Raw genomic sequence first — 16,794 nt, 5'->3', positions numbered from 1 at the left:
TGTGTGGACAGAAGACATATTCAAATAATTATTTAAGTTATTTCTGAACGGTAGCCAGCATAACAATGTGTTATGATAGAATATTATAAAGACTTTATTAAATCTAAGTACCCAATCTTGATTCTATAGTGAGACAAATTTACCAAAAATTTGTGCTAGAAAATAAAACTCATTAAGGTCTTAGTATTAAGTTAACATAATATATTGTAATGAAATTTAGATAGATACAGTGGGTTAAATTAAACAGTGTATACCTGGCTCCTATAAATATAAAAAAAATATTTATCTCTCGGGTACGTCAGCTTGTTATTTATATAAAATATAAGATTAATAAATTATTACAAATTCTCAAGAAACATATAGTACCACAATGTGATTATATATAATATTATGTTATTAATAAGTTATAATTTAATTTAAAAAGGTAGATATTTTTTATAATATTAAATAATAAAACCAAATAGAATTACTTCACTTATAAAAATTAATTTATTATTATTGCATAGACATATAGGTAGTGTCACTTATGGGTGGCTTCTTCTCTCAAAAGATTTATATGTATAAATTTCTCTGTGCACATTTGCTTATTGTTCTATATAAGAACAGATTGTTTATTTCTTTAGAAAAATTATTATTATTGTGCAAACACAATTTTTAAATTATGGTCGTACACAGAAGATACAAATAATGTAACACAAGTATTCCTAAAAACTATTTTATGTTTCTGGCTTTTGCAGGTCAATAAGACGAGAGCTCGAAATACAAAATTCTCTTCACCTATTTCTTTCCTTGATTCCTTGCCTTTCGTTTTCACGTCCTGGGTTAGATTCCATCTTTGTTTTGGCCTTCCCTTGGTTTTTTTTTTTTGTTCAAGAGTTCCATTTTACAACCCGTCTAAATACTACGTTAGCCTTTCACTCAATATGTGTTCTACCAAAACGGGTATTTTACTACTTTACATCGCTTGATTCTTTGAAAAGGTCTTAAAGTTGTTCATTTAATTTTATCTTATTTTCTTGAATAGTTTTAGCCTTCTTTTGGTTTTAAGTCTGGTTTTGATATTTTATTACCTTTCATGGTTAGCACTATTATTCGAATTAGTAATTTTAACATTATTTTTTTTTTCAGGATTTTTATTGTTGTATCCTCTATTTAAACATAATACAATGAAATTTATTACAACTTTATCAATCAAATAGCCGGGTTAAATAGAAAAATTATATAATTAATAGTTAAGTATACTTTATTGGTACTATAATAAATGTAATAATTTACCATAACAATCTAAACATTAAACTTTTATCGTATCAAATCTCTATCAATTAAATGTGTATGAAAATGTTCTTACAATAGTTTGATTATTGTATAATATGAAAGAGTGTAATATATTGTTAAAGTTAGCTGCTAACACCTACACGGGCACAAAAAGGACAAACACATAATATGTTAAGTATCGTTTTAAAAAAAAAAAAAATGTTGTATGCTGTAATAATAATTGTATGTACCTATAGTTTTTTTTTTCTAATGGATATTTTAATTTTTTAATAACATAGGTTTTTTTTTTATTTTACATACAAACGAAAAATGGGTATAAATAACATTAGTGTTATAATCAGGGCCCCACAAAGGGGGGAGGGTCGGAAAGACCCTACGTACTGGGGCCCGGACTTTTGAGAGACCCGGCATTCACACAAATAATTACTTCAATATATACTAGAAAAATATTTAAAAATTAATGGTTTTCAAGAGTTGGTTTCCACCTTTAGTTCTATACCAGAGCCAAAAATATGATGTGGGTATTATAAGTAGGTAGATAGTCATCAGTATATATTTTAATTTATCAACAATCATATTGTTGTGATATTATTACAGTTTCCCATTAGTTATTGAAGAAAAATAATAATTCTAAATCATTTTTTTTTAAATACTATCACACCGAGGCATTCCGACACCTTGGTCTACATAACGAATATGGAGCATACAATTTCATAGACAATAATTTTCACAAAGCTAATTGATCTATATAATAATCGATAGCATCTTTGTTAGGTATTCAGTTTATTATGTCATTTATCTATTGTTTTGTATATTGTATATTGTATATTTTCTTCAAGTATGAAAATGGTAATAACTAATAACTAAAAGATTATACAAAGTTAAATAAATGATGAAATAAAAATAAAAATGTCAATAATTGTATAAAATAAAGGAAAACATATTACTATCATTCATTATTTTTTCGATTTACAATAATATTTGTAAATATTTAATTCTTTGTTGTATTCAGTTTAATGTTATCTGAGCATTGAAGTATACTGGTGTATTCGTTAACCAAAAAAAAATATAAAATTTTAATTATCTAACTATCTACTCATTGTGTAAAATTGTATGAAAATTAATAATTAATAAAATCAATGCAATAAATATTTACCTTTAAGTAGTTTAAAATAAATTAATTTGAGAAGATATCGAACATTGATCAATAAACTAAAATTCATAAATGAAAGGTACTATCGAGGGTATTATCAATGCTTAATTTTATTTATCGTACTGTAATAATGCCTAGGTACCATATGATACTGACTAAAATTTTGATAATCCTCCGTAAGTAAATAGTCTGGACATAGTTAGGTAATATTTGGTATATTATGCTAGATATATTTTGTAATAGTATAATACCTATATCTGAACACATAGGCGCAACTAGAGGCCAAACACTGGGGGTGATAAAATTATGTAGATGAAACAGACCCGTGGGGGCTATGCCCCCACACCCCAAGTACCATATTTCAATTTTATAAAAACTATAACCAATCTTAAATGCATTATAAAAACATAAGCACACTAATATTTACCTCATAAATACATTAGGTATATTACCTATATTATTATTTAGGTGATTCAAATAATGACCTAGTATAAACAGATAAATAATATTTTTTTTTTTAATAACTGATGTCAAAATGATTACACAATTTACATTTTTAGCAGTCACTTACATGAGACACAATCATCTCAAAGGTTAGGTAATAATACTATGTTAGTATGTTTACATAACAAACAATATTATACATAATATATAATATACTATTTTATACTAATACTATTTTTATTTTATTAGTGGAATTGGAATATATTTCCAATATTTCTGAAGAAGTAATTTTATAACAACATCTCATTCAATATTAAACAACCTTACGTAAAACAAAAAAAACTTTTTCATGTTGATTTTTCCATTTTTTGTGTTTTTGATCTGGGTTGTGCTAAATTAAAGGCTGGGGGAGCTGAAGCATTCCCAAGCACCCCCCTAGTTGCGCCTATGTCTGAATAGCTATAAGTATATTAATAAAATAAAAATATACCAAATAAAATTGATTATCGTTGTTTTATATAATCAAAGATATGATAGTATGAAATATAATGAAATATGTAGGTAGGTAAAAATACAACTATAATTAATAATGTATTTGATAATTTATTTTCTTTCCATTAATATTTATATATATATATATATATATAATAACCAAGATAATAATTAGGGATAAATGTAATAAAAATGATTTAACAATGCTTAGAATATATGCCTAACCTAATCAAACAGTAATATAATAATATATATCATATAGGTCCCAAATGTATACTTTTGATTGTAAAGATAATCTTTGGAAATATCTAGTAACCTCAGAAAATCTTTGGCAATCATTAAAAATGTCTGATAAGCTTAGGAATGTCTGGTAATCTTAGAAAATCTATGAAAATCCTTGGAAAACTTTGGTAATCTTAGGAAATCTCTGGCTTGCTTAAATTTTAGACTCTGAGTGGAGCGATAAATGTATTGATTTTACAATGTTGTGTGTGTGTATTTTTTTTGTTTCTGTATACGATAAGTTATCGAAATAATGGTTCAATTTTCAACTTCAGTAGTTTTTCTGGTTGGAAAGTGAATCTAGTTGGTGCATTGGGAAGGTTAAATTTTAAAATTCCCAGTAGTTTTCAAATAACGCAAAATCAATTTATTTTAGATATTGGTGTAACTCCAAAACAAATTACCGTACACACATGACGTTTTCATTAAATGTTTATATTGGCATTTTCTATACTTTATAAAATTTTCAAAATATTTCAAATCTTTTTAAGTAATTTATAGAAATTTGAAATGTTCAATATTTTTTATGTGTACCTAAATGACAATACAATTTTATTCGTTGGGTAAAAATGGTACAAGGCTCCACGTAAGTCGTTGATTCTGCGACATAAAAATCTAATACTTCATCATACAAACACGGTTTTTATTTTATTAACCAATTAACCAATTAAAATTTTTAAGTTAAATTTTTTTTTTAAAAATAATAACAATATAATTAATATAGTATAAATATCCTAGATTAACAAACCGTTTCCACTCAGAATCGTTTTTCATATAAACATTGATATTATATCATTGAATTCAAATTTAAAACCATCCATTACAATAACCTACTTGTAACCTACTATACAGCAAAGCAACATTCACGTACCTGGTTTTTAAAGATTGAAATTTACATTTTAATATTGACTGATAAATGATATTATGGTGTATTAATTATGTACATAAAAATTAAATGTTAAAATAATATCATCATTCCGTAATTTTTTTAATCGCTAAGAAAAGGCGCTTTTTCCTAGCTTTTCCAGGGGCGCGAATGAGTTTCCCACACCACTGAACATCAATATTCATTACTTTATTTAAATAGTAAAACAGTGACTTAACTTTAAGAACTTATTTCATATAAATAAGATAGAGGTTGTCTTATTATCAACGAATACTTCATTTTATAAACTATTAATTTATTTAACCCATGACTGACAAATTGACAAGATTTTATTTACTTAAATAAATTTACTAATTTTTGAATAGCTATTGTTGAGTTGTTCATTGTATGACGCTATTTATATAGATATGATAGAAAATACAATTTGCGGTGAAACATTTTTACTAAAAGGAATAGCTATAACTGAATTAATATTCTTTGAATAACACAAAATTTGGTTATAATTTAAACAATAACAATTCGCAATCATCATTTAGTTTATCAGGAATGTTTGTCACGTAAGCACAGAGTACAATTATTAACAATCTTTTATAGATATTGTTGTCTTGTTAACATCTACAGATTGTTTTGTGAAAATATAATATTTAAGCGATTTAAAGAGCAAACTTAACTTGGAAAAGTTTTGTGTAACAATAAGTTACACTTTTTGTTTACATTACAAAACCTTCTAAAAGAAGACAATATTTTCAGATTAATTTATTCTTAAAATTTATTCTTAAACGTCTCTTGTGAAATAACCAACCATAATATTAACTAAAATGTTGTACTGTTGAGTAGAACCATTGCCGAAAAATAAAATTAAAAACTGATAAATAACGTACACGCCATTTATATTAACAGTATTTTTTCAACAAAGTTATTTCGTTGAAAACAATTTATTCTTATTTTTTTTTGTTTTTTTTTTATTAAATATTTCATCATACGAATCTGTTCATAGTAAAAAATAGATTTGTAATTTAAATATGGTATTATTTCGTACTTTTTTCAGGAATTTAATTCAAAAATTAGTTATTAAATAAAGCTTCAACGAAACTTCATTAATTAATTTTTAGTGATGATTATTATATATTATAATTAAATCAACACTAATTTCTAAAATATTTGACCTGATTATTTTTACGTTAATGAATTCGTGTTTAATACTTACAAAAAATGCAAGTTATATTGATTAAAAGTGAAAGTTTATATTATTTTTTTTCGTTAAACTAGCTAATGAACCATAAAATAAACTCTATCCCTTCAATAGCCTATGTTCCTTAAGAGCTGCATAATTTTTATTATTAAAAAAAAAGTATAGGTATATTTCTATTTAATTTTAATGTTTTACATAACTGTAGAGACTGAGCAGGTCATAATTATTTCACTATAATTCATGTTTTCTAACAGGAATATTGGTTAGGTCTCGACAATTTGAAGAATGCAAGACGAGCGATCATTCTTTTCTAATGGACCAATATTAGTTATAATGCATCAGTGATCAGTCTAAATGATTTTTGAAAATGGTTCTTTTCATTCATTATGATTGATGAACTCCACACCTGTTTCCATGTTTAGATGTTGCGGGTTTCGTTTATCATAGCTCATAACAGATTTCCTTGTGGTCTGGTTTGTTCGGATATTGTTTGTCTTAAGAAAAGCCTTTTTGTGTTCTTGCGAATGTTAAATTAAATTCTCATAAGTTTCTTGAAATAAAATAAAATTTAGTCAATTATATTCTTATACAAACGTTAGCCGTCAATGTTTTATATGTTTTAATATATAAATAAATAATATCGAGATTTGTGTTTTAATTTTTACGGTAGATATTTTGATATAAAAGGTAATAAATTATAATGCAAGAGCAGTGAGTACATGTTATTATTGTTACTATGTAATATTAAAAAATATTAATAGCAATGTAACATATTGTTTGTATTTCAGTTATATTGATTATTATTAAAATCATATACAATGGATGGGTAGATGGTAGGTACATTATACGGCATGCACGCAAGACGTGATGCTGTCTCGTGGAGAGAATTTGTTTCTTTAGGATAGGGTTTTGCTATTTTTCATGATTTTGTAGCGGCTGTAGTCTTTGCGTGGTTTAAGGATTGTAATGATAACAGCTCGTTTCCAAGATTTTGGGAAGTAACCAATACGCATACAACTGTTGAATATGTGTGTAAGTAAAAAGATTGTGGTTTTTGGTAGGAATGGATAGATGTATTTTAAATGGAGTCGAAATCACGGGTTTCCCGTTCGGGGAGTTTTTGAATAATTTTTTGCACCAAGCATGGAAATGTGAAACAGATAAGTTAAATAGCGGTTTGAATGGATTGAGCACACTTGAAGACTTTTGGGATATCTGGACCCGAATAAGTGGAGAACTGATTTTCGAAGGTGTCGGCAAAGAGTTCGGTTTTGTCAGTATCTTTCCTTGAAGCTCTTCCTGAGCTTTGTCAAGAGTTTTTCATTTAATTTATAGATTGAGTTGTCATGAGTGTCCAGCTAGTACAGAAATTCGCTCCATTTCTGTTTTTGATTTATTGATCTGATGCATTTTATTTTTGCGGTTAGTTGACGTCAAACTACGTTTGAAATTTGGGTTACGAGTACGTTGCCAATCGTGGCGGATGCGGTTTTTTGAATTTATTTCCAAAATTATTTCACTTCTGGTGGTTGTGACGTGCTGATGATTCATACGAGCTCATATTTACCGCGAACGCAATATTATTGGAAAGGTCACTGAGACATTTTTTCTGGAGTGTCAATTGGTGTTTAATTCATAGATTAAATTTAACAAGTGTGTTAGCGTACTTAATCCAGTTTACTCTGTGGCTTATTGTAAGAAGCAGAGAAGTTATTGGAGGACATGGCTATGAGCAAGTTAGAAAGAAGGCTTAGATTGTCGGAGATGTTAATTTTGTTTTCGTTTAGAATTTTGTTAGGTTTTTTGTTTCCCTTGACAGCGTTCAAATAAGAATTACGTTGGCCATGGGTGTTGGAAGCTAAGGTTAGGTTAAAATAAGGCGCGCGCGCGCGTGTGTGTGTGTGTGTGCAATTACACACATTGTTTTAATAAATTTGTTTATTGCTTATAATTATATGAGGATTATTCACCATTAATATTATAAAATATATGATTCATAAATGATATCGTAGTAATATAACACGGCTATTAATTAGAATAACTAATACATTACGATTATCATTAAGTTAAACTCTGAAAAATTATTATTTGTTGAAAGTCGATTAAAATGTACTTTAATTAATGGGTTCTTAAGAATTAATGTATTGTCGGGTGAATTAAAAAAAAAAAAAAATTGTTAAAATTTGTCGGTATACTGTAACTATCTCCTTAATATCCAGATTTGGCTAAGATTTTCCAAAAACTACTGTACAAAGTTTTAATAGTTTAATAGTTCCGTAGGTATATTATATGTGTTTAATTTCAATCGATAAGACGCTGTACACAAACTTTGGTACCGCTTTATTCTAGTATTCTCCCGAATAACGTGGTAACATTCGGGACAAACTAATAAACAAACATATTAATACATTATGTATTATAAATTATGACACTAATTATACAGCCTCTTCGATCTTATTTATTTAATACCATTTTCATTCACTATAAGTAAACAAAGCATAGTTTGTATTAACTACTAAACTACCTACTAACTAACTTTGAGTTAGTTTTCATAATGTATATTTTTTATTTAAAATAAACTTAATGTGTAATCCTTTACAGCATGATGTGTGCATTGTATGGTAAAGGTATAATAAGCATCTTTACTTATGACATAAAACCGTAGATTTACCACCAAGTCAATTTTTAAATAGATTGTACCTATTCATAATATACAGTAATTATATTCCTTATCTAGAAAAATCTCTTATACTTAGTCGTTTTGATCAAAAATCGCATTATAATAATTATTTTAACGCATATATGTTTTTAATATTTTAATACACAGTTAATGATTAAGCACGTTTCACTATTTAATATGTAACCGATACACGTGTTTACGTATAATTACGTATAAATTAGCAACAATATAATATATCTTGAACGTCATGTTTCATATTATGCATAAAATAAACACATTCATAAGTCTATTACCTACTCTATTATATTAATACCTATGTCATATAGTATTATACGTACACGTGCGTACACGCATTAGAATCCCCAATCCTGTGTGGCTATGTATATTAAACTATAAAATGCATTATTTGGTGTGTGATATTTTTTCAGTCTTAGCAATTCAATAAATAATTTAGCTATAATTACGGCGCAGTTACATAGCAATAATTTAAATTTATTCCCCACTATAATAGAAACCGAAATTCTATTGTGTATGACTTAAAATGTTACACGAATAATACAGAAATAAAAAAATGTTAATATAAATAATATTTTACAACCTATAACTACCACAATATTATTATGCATTCAAACAGCGATTTAAAAATATATATCAAATGATTTACTTTTACAACTACCACGAAAATATTCTAATTTCAGAACGTACACACGATAAACATCATCTTTTTTATACGTACTTATATTATCGTGATATTAGTTGTCTATATCGGCTATATTACGTTATTTTTTATTATAATTTTAAATTTGAATAAGCTCTTGTACCCATGAAATACGGATCGACCGATATTTGGACGAGTTTGGCATGTTTAATGTGACTGTAATAATAAATGTATAGAGATTGCCAATCGATTGCACCAAAATAAAATTAAATCTATAAGCCAAACGACTATAATTTATACTGAACTATAGGCATGTAAGCACGATAGGTACTAGGTTATTATTAATAGTTATTACCTGTATGACTTACATATCAATTCGTTCGATCTTGTTTTTAGCAACATTTTGCTCAAGATCCACGTACGTAATATTATTTTCACTAGGTAGGTATACTATTATTATTATGTAATATTGTAATATTATAATAATGACTGTGAATACGCAACACCTTTTTCATGAAAATAAACCAAAGATAATTCATACAAACATTTCCTTGTTTTCCTTAAAAAAAAAAAAAAAAACAATAATGCATTCATAAAAATATAGTTATTTTTTTTTTTATAATTTTAAAGCAAAAAAAACACTTATAAGGTAAGTGTAAAAATATATTAATATTGAAACTTTAAAAAAAAAATTTGATAGGCCTGTTTGTCACATGTGGTCCATATTTTCAAAAATTGTGATTTACAACTGAATCACATTTTATGTGTACATCTTACGCGCACACTTTATTATATTATTATACTACTATTAAAGAGTTCACACGTTCGTCGAAAACAAAAGTTATTATGATAATAATATAACATACGCGATGTTACATGCCACGAGGGTGACGAGATAGATATAGGTAATACAATTTTCGTCGTTCGTTGACGTCGATCCGTTCGTTATATCTACAGCCACGACAATCAACAACCACCATATAATATTATGTAGGTAGATATATAATAGAGGTTGTATCTGAGATGTATGACATATTATATAAACACGATTCAGTGGAAAATTGTAAAATCCTCTGGATACACACCTTATAAATAATATACATGACATATTCTGCGACCCAAAAGTTCTCTGGTAGTGGTGGTTAAAGTTCACGGACGATGAAGTGAATTAACCGGTAAAGTTACGGTATAGCCTCCGCCGCCGCCGGGAATATCCTTGTATTTCATATAAACCACCACCACCATCACCAACGGCGCGTTGATGGTGAACCCAGGACTGTACAATAGTAGGTTCCTATATTATAGCGTCGAGGAAAAAAATATTCCTTTCTATTTTTTTTCCTTTCGGGTTCATTTTTTTCCTTTATTACGCGAGTGCTCTTTGCTACAACAAAGTTTTTATCTCCCTAAGAAGGGTCATCCCGTGAGAAACTTTTCCCGGAGAAACAACCGCTATGCAGTGCTACATTGCTAACGGTTTTCCGAGACCGTTGATTTTCATTCCATAGCGAAATATAAATATTAAAATCAATTAATTTATTAATTTAAAAACTTAAGGGGCCGCCACTACAACATTTGTTTTCTCTGTTCTCTTTTCTCTGCTTTGCGCGTAATATTGTAACAAAGGTGTTCCATACTTCTATCGTTCTCTGGTTCATTTTAGGATAATGCAACCTATTATAAGTTTTATAAAAAATTATATTTCTTGAGCATTAGCAGAAGAGTTTTTAAAGATTTCAATTTTTTATTAAGATAAGCGTGTTTTAATTTCTATTATTTTTATAATCATTATAACTTTTTAAAAAACTATCCAGCCAATTAATTATAAGAACTATATTTTTTTATACATTTATTGCAGGTTAATTTTTCCTGAACCAAAACTGAGAATTGTAATATTATCTCACATACTATGCACTTATGGCATGTGATTTTGAAATTTACTAATTTACTAAAACTATGCCCGAAATATTACTAATATTTAATCACATTTCTAAAAAGTAAATTCATTTTTACACAAGTCATACAAGTCTTTGTGTTTATGGTTTGAAAGTTAAAATACATGAATAGACAGATAATAAATATCCTTTGAAACACGATGATATATAGTTACCTACTTTTCCTTTTTTAGATAACTACGCTAGTAATAATTTGTCATAATTAAACAAACACGGTCAATTTGACCGTTTACTATTTATGTATTTTCACATAAAAGGACGCCACTCCCTCATATCGTGCTTTCTCTGTCTTACATGCGTGCACATAACACATGGAAAATTTACGTTCCGTAGACCTTATATTGTGTTAACCTTAATTTAACAGTGAATTATTACTAAACTATTTAATGGTATAAACAATATGCCATAAAACATGAATGTACGATGATTTTTATGTTATTTAAATGTTTAATAATAGATGGTCTGTCTACGATGGAGGAGTGATGATATTTTAATTCCTATTAATTTCTATAAAAAATAATGCACCTACTCAAATAAAAAATAATATAATATACAACTTCTCGTACTTCAGTTAAAAAAATAGAACACCTGAAAAAACTTAGTATAACATTAAATTATAAATGGTATACCTACTTAATAGTCTTCCGAAGAAAATATTACTGTGTTAATAAAATGTACAGCATTAAGTCTCTAGTCATAAATATTGTTTTAAGATATATAATTAAGTTTGATAAAGTTTAATGACTGTAACGTATGGTTAAAATGTATTACTTATATTATATCAGATTATTTTAGTATATAAGGATTCTAAGAGATAATGATTTACTTTTTAAAAAGTTATCATAATTGAATTCTACGAAATATTAAAAATCGGTGGTTTAAATATCATTACTTATTAATTTATGTGTTTGAAATAATTTTAGTATTTTAAAGTACGAGTAACCCGCCTTCTTTTTGTGTTTTCAGTAGATTATATATATTCCAAATTACTTTTAACCTGAAAAAAAAAAAACATTTTAACTGTCGAAACTAATTTTGTATCAAAGTTTAAATAAAAAAAGTTAAAGCCCATATCAGTATTAGGTAGCTTAAAAACTTATTTATCATTTATGCATAATATACATATATTTAAAACGCTTTAGCAACCATATAAGCAGGTATCAATATTTAGCACTTATATAATACCTAGTTATTTTAATAATGCATTAATTTTAATAACCACACACCATTATGAATAATATTCTGTGGCATAATCACAATATGTACCTACCTAAGTAATATACCTAATTCAAATTTCAATAAATAGACGTTTTGGCTGTAATACACTAATTTCCGTATGTAGTTTTAATGAACAATTAAACCCTATTTACTGGCATTTACATAATTTGTCATTACCATTACTGCTCTGCGTTAGATTTTGGTAGAAATATTCAATGAGATATTAAGGGTTCTACCAGTGATGTATTAAAGGGAGGGTTCTAGGAGGGTTGTCCTGGGCTGTTGGTTGTTGTGTGTAATTCCCGCAAGGGTTGAAATTTTTTATATAGCTAATGCTGATAATATTTGAAATAAATAATGAATATTATGTTAAAATATTAACTATTTTTTTTTTTTTTTTGTTATTTTAATCAAACAGTAGAAAAATTAAATAAAACATTAACATTAACATTAACAATATACTAAACCCTACTGATTTTATCTATTTTTGTTAAAAGTGACTTGTGTCAGAAATATTCAATTACTATTCAATTAATCATAAGATCAAGTTTAAAATAAAAAAAATCGTATTAATATGTTGTTTCATTAATATATTTTTACTACTCGTAGGTAAAATAATAAAATAGGACACAATAAAGGAAAAATCTATTTTTATAGTGAATATCATAAAATATACATATTAATATATGCCTATATTTATGCTTTAAGTAAATATATTCAATCTATATTTTAAACTCTTGACTCTGATTATCTTCATGGATTTACTGGTTTACGATTAACATTGTTAACATGCTCTTACGCCATAATCACTAAATACGAACTGAAAAATTGAATCTATCATGACTATTTTACGCATTAGATATACATAGCGTAATTGGATCTGGTACTTCAAATAGTATGACTTATTATGTGGCAGATTATATTTTCGTGTCTTATTAAATCTACCTGTACTAATTATAATTATAATTTTAAGCATTTTTATTCTGAATACGTGTCTGGGTTCTCCATGTGGCAACAATATTTGAGAATATAATGTAGGTACAGCGGCGCATCAATTAGAAAAACATAGATGTTGTGCATAATGTTTTGTAAAATAATATAGATTACCAGCTGCAAAGTATAAAAAAGGACGTTCTGCGAATTAAATTTATGGATAGGAATTGAATTGATTCCCATATATAGGTAATCAAAAGGTTACCTTGATAAATATCTTTAAATTATCTTCCTATATTTTTAAAAAATATATTAATTACTTAAATTCTAAAATTGTATTAATAATTTAAAGTTGATGTTATATCCTACAATAGTTGACGTCAGTCACACATAAGATAACCAAATGAGTTTAAAACGATTCTTAATATTAAGTATTAACACATGATTTCAGTATAACATGTATATATTTTACATCGTCACATTGAGATTTATAAATAAATATATATTTTTCTTACTCTAGAGTCTAGATTATTTAATGAATATAGTACCTATCTACACAAATCCAAAGCCGGGTACAGTTAGTATTAACTTATATTCATTTGTGACTTAAGTAGATGAATTCAATGTGTAAAATAATCTTATCTATAATCGTTAAGAACATAAGTAGTAAGTTTCTTTTTTCTTTCCAAAAATCCATACGTTACGTAAAACTACTGTACTTATGTATCTTGTATCTTTAGCCATGATCATAATTTATTAATAATGAATATTGAGTATTTTCAATTTTTTGTCAAAAACATTTTTGATGTAATATTATCATACATCATTTTCTTGTAATACACGTTATTTTTGAAGCCTTTAATTAATAATTATAATGGAAAATAGAAATACATATATATTATTATACGAATATGGTATTGGAATCATGCTTTTTGTATATTTGATATTTTGTTATACTTATACGTTATGCGTTCTAATGACTGATATTTCAATTCATTTCCAAGAAATATTAGTTATATTTTTTACCTACACCTACTTGAAAGCTGAGAAATTTCATCTAATTATCATTTTTACAGTATGATTTCTTTGTCACTAATGATTTAAATTAGATACTGAGACTTCAAGTTATTAATTTATGTAATACCAAACGTATTTTGAACAAACTATTTTTTGATTTATATTTTAAACTATAAAATCTACTAACTTCTACTCTAACTTAAGCTACTATTTTCACTATACTAACTTTCAACTAATTTAGACATTTGGGAAATTTTAGATACTAACATATATTCTAATTTAGTTAGTTTTTGTGTTAAATTAACTTAACTTCAAATAATTGAAAAAAATTACTGACTTTAAAATTAAAACGCTGACAGTTATTAGGCTTAACACAACGTATGATGTTCATTGCCCAAACGATATTTTTGTTTGATATTTATTACTTAGAATTTGCAATGAATTCTTGATTAGTATATTTATGTAATCATTTTAGAGGGATTTTTAAAAAATTTACTTGTATTAACTATTGAAATTGAATTCCCTCTTTCGCATTGTATTTATTCAACCGAATTCATTGTATATCCAATTATTAGCAACAAAATAAAACAGTGTATAAAAATCAATGAGTATAGATTATTATTGTAGTAGATTACGATGATAAGTACAATAAGACTAAATTTGAACTAAATTCTTACTCATACTCATATATAGCTTAAGATAACAATTTTATATAATATAATATAGGAAGTTTCAATAAAATTATATGATATCGTGTTTAATGATAATTCAATAATGGCTGGTAATATTATTCAATGAAGATTTATTTCGAATTAATTTTTTTGTTCCATTCAATGTTATGTTTTCTTTTATAATGTTGTAATATTAACTTAATAATATACGAATTCTCGCAGCGTTTCCAACAATATCACGAGAAGTTGTATCGAAATTAATGATAAGCGGTCTGTAAATAAGCAATGTCCACTAATGTTACCGTGAATATGTGAACAATAATAACATGTAATAATTTTTCTTTATGACCGTTGTTCCAATGAATCAATACACGAACGAGCGTTTCGAATAGTATACATAAATACATAATATTATTCGTGTAATATCGTGTGAAATATTACGTTAATACGTCGTTAAAACCGACTTACACCACTGCAGTAATATCGCAGAAATGCGTGTTCGGATTTTCGGGCACTATATTTGTTATTATTATGGTATATTGGTATATTGGTATATTATAGTATATTATTATAGTAGACAATACCATGGTATTATTATTATATTGTGTACAATGAGAAACATGACGTTTAATATTATGACTATGGAGGAGATTTTGTTTACACGCAGTTTATTTGAGATTCTGATAGTTGGAAAGTAATATCCCTTGAAAATTTGTTGCATTCTCTATATTATATTATATATACCTGATTCCGTGATTGAATTATCTACAATATTTCGGAAGTACCTACCCGCCTCTCCCAGCGACGGTCGATACTTTAAACTCGCAGTAATACCACGTACATTATATAGGTAATACACGCACCATATGTGTTAGGGTGTGTGTGTGTATAGGCAACTATGCGTCAGCCGTGGACCAAAATTGTTGTACTGCATTGAGTAGGAGGACAGATGAACTATAAATGCAGACGTCAAAAAATTAGCATCAAACAATTGATTTGATTTAAAAAAATATATATATTAAGGTAATTTCTAAACTTAAAAAATGCCGTGAAATATGCTTTGTAGTCTTACAAGAAACCGTCAACAGCAGCTATTTTCGGGTTTGCGGTACCTATAAAAGTGGAGAGTACTAAATTGATAATGGTAGTATGTATGTTGTGTGATGTGGTCATGTAGTATACTAGCCATAATCCAATAACTAATAAATAATGATTATTATTTTGATTAAACTTAGTAGTATAAACGACGGTATTAGGACCACCTCATTGTCGCTGTTATTAGAACATAATATGAAACACGTCGGTTTGAGGTACATTATGATTTTGTACTGAAATTATTTAATCTAGTAAAAATTTCTCTTTGAATTTCTGATTATTACATTTTTTGTTGTAATAAAAAATATAAAGGCAATGATAAATTATATCACATTAAAAAAAGACACTTTTAAATGGATTTTAATCAAGATAATTATTGCTTAATTTATACTCCTATTGTTTAACAACTCACGCTGTAAGTTGTTCTTCTTTACCCATGGAAATATGACTGAAAAAGACTGTCTCGACTCGATTTAAAATTGGGAGGGTACATTACTTGATACTTGATATGATTTTCAATCTTAAGAATAATTGACGCTTATGAAAACTCCTTCTGTCTGAAAAATAATTTAAAAAGAAACATCCTTATGAACGCGTTAACGTTTTTCTCAGAATAAATAATACAATGCAATTTTGTTATTTTAATACATATTTTAGTTAATTCTTTTAGTAACCTATACTTACAGGGCGATATTTTGTTATCGAAAAAGAGAAAATAATTATAAAAATGACATGATCTGTTGACTTAAAAAACAATTGTTTTCAAAATATATTATACTTACCTATATTTACTAACTAGTTTACTGTTTTGCTATTCGCCGCAATATAGGGAAACTGCATTCT

General features: G+C 26.9%; 1 protein-coding gene across 3 annotated transcripts in view; it reads left to right on the top strand.

The window, feature by feature from the left end:
- Window positions 1-16,794, top strand: part of LOC107173681 (uncharacterized) — a 447,370-nt gene that overhangs the window by 401,648 nt on the left and 28,928 nt on the right. The gene's annotated exons all lie outside the window — the stretch shown is intronic.

This window comes from Diuraphis noxia, unplaced genomic scaffold (genome assembly GCF_037042655.1).
Source record: "Diuraphis noxia isolate RWA-SAM2 unplaced genomic scaffold, SU_Dnox_SAM2 contig0003, whole genome shotgun sequence".
NCBI classification, from domain to species: Eukaryota; Metazoa; Arthropoda; class Insecta; order Hemiptera; family Aphididae; genus Diuraphis; species Diuraphis noxia.
The sequence above is the reverse complement of the archived record's forward strand: the minus strand, read 5'-3'. Positions and strand labels throughout refer to the sequence as shown.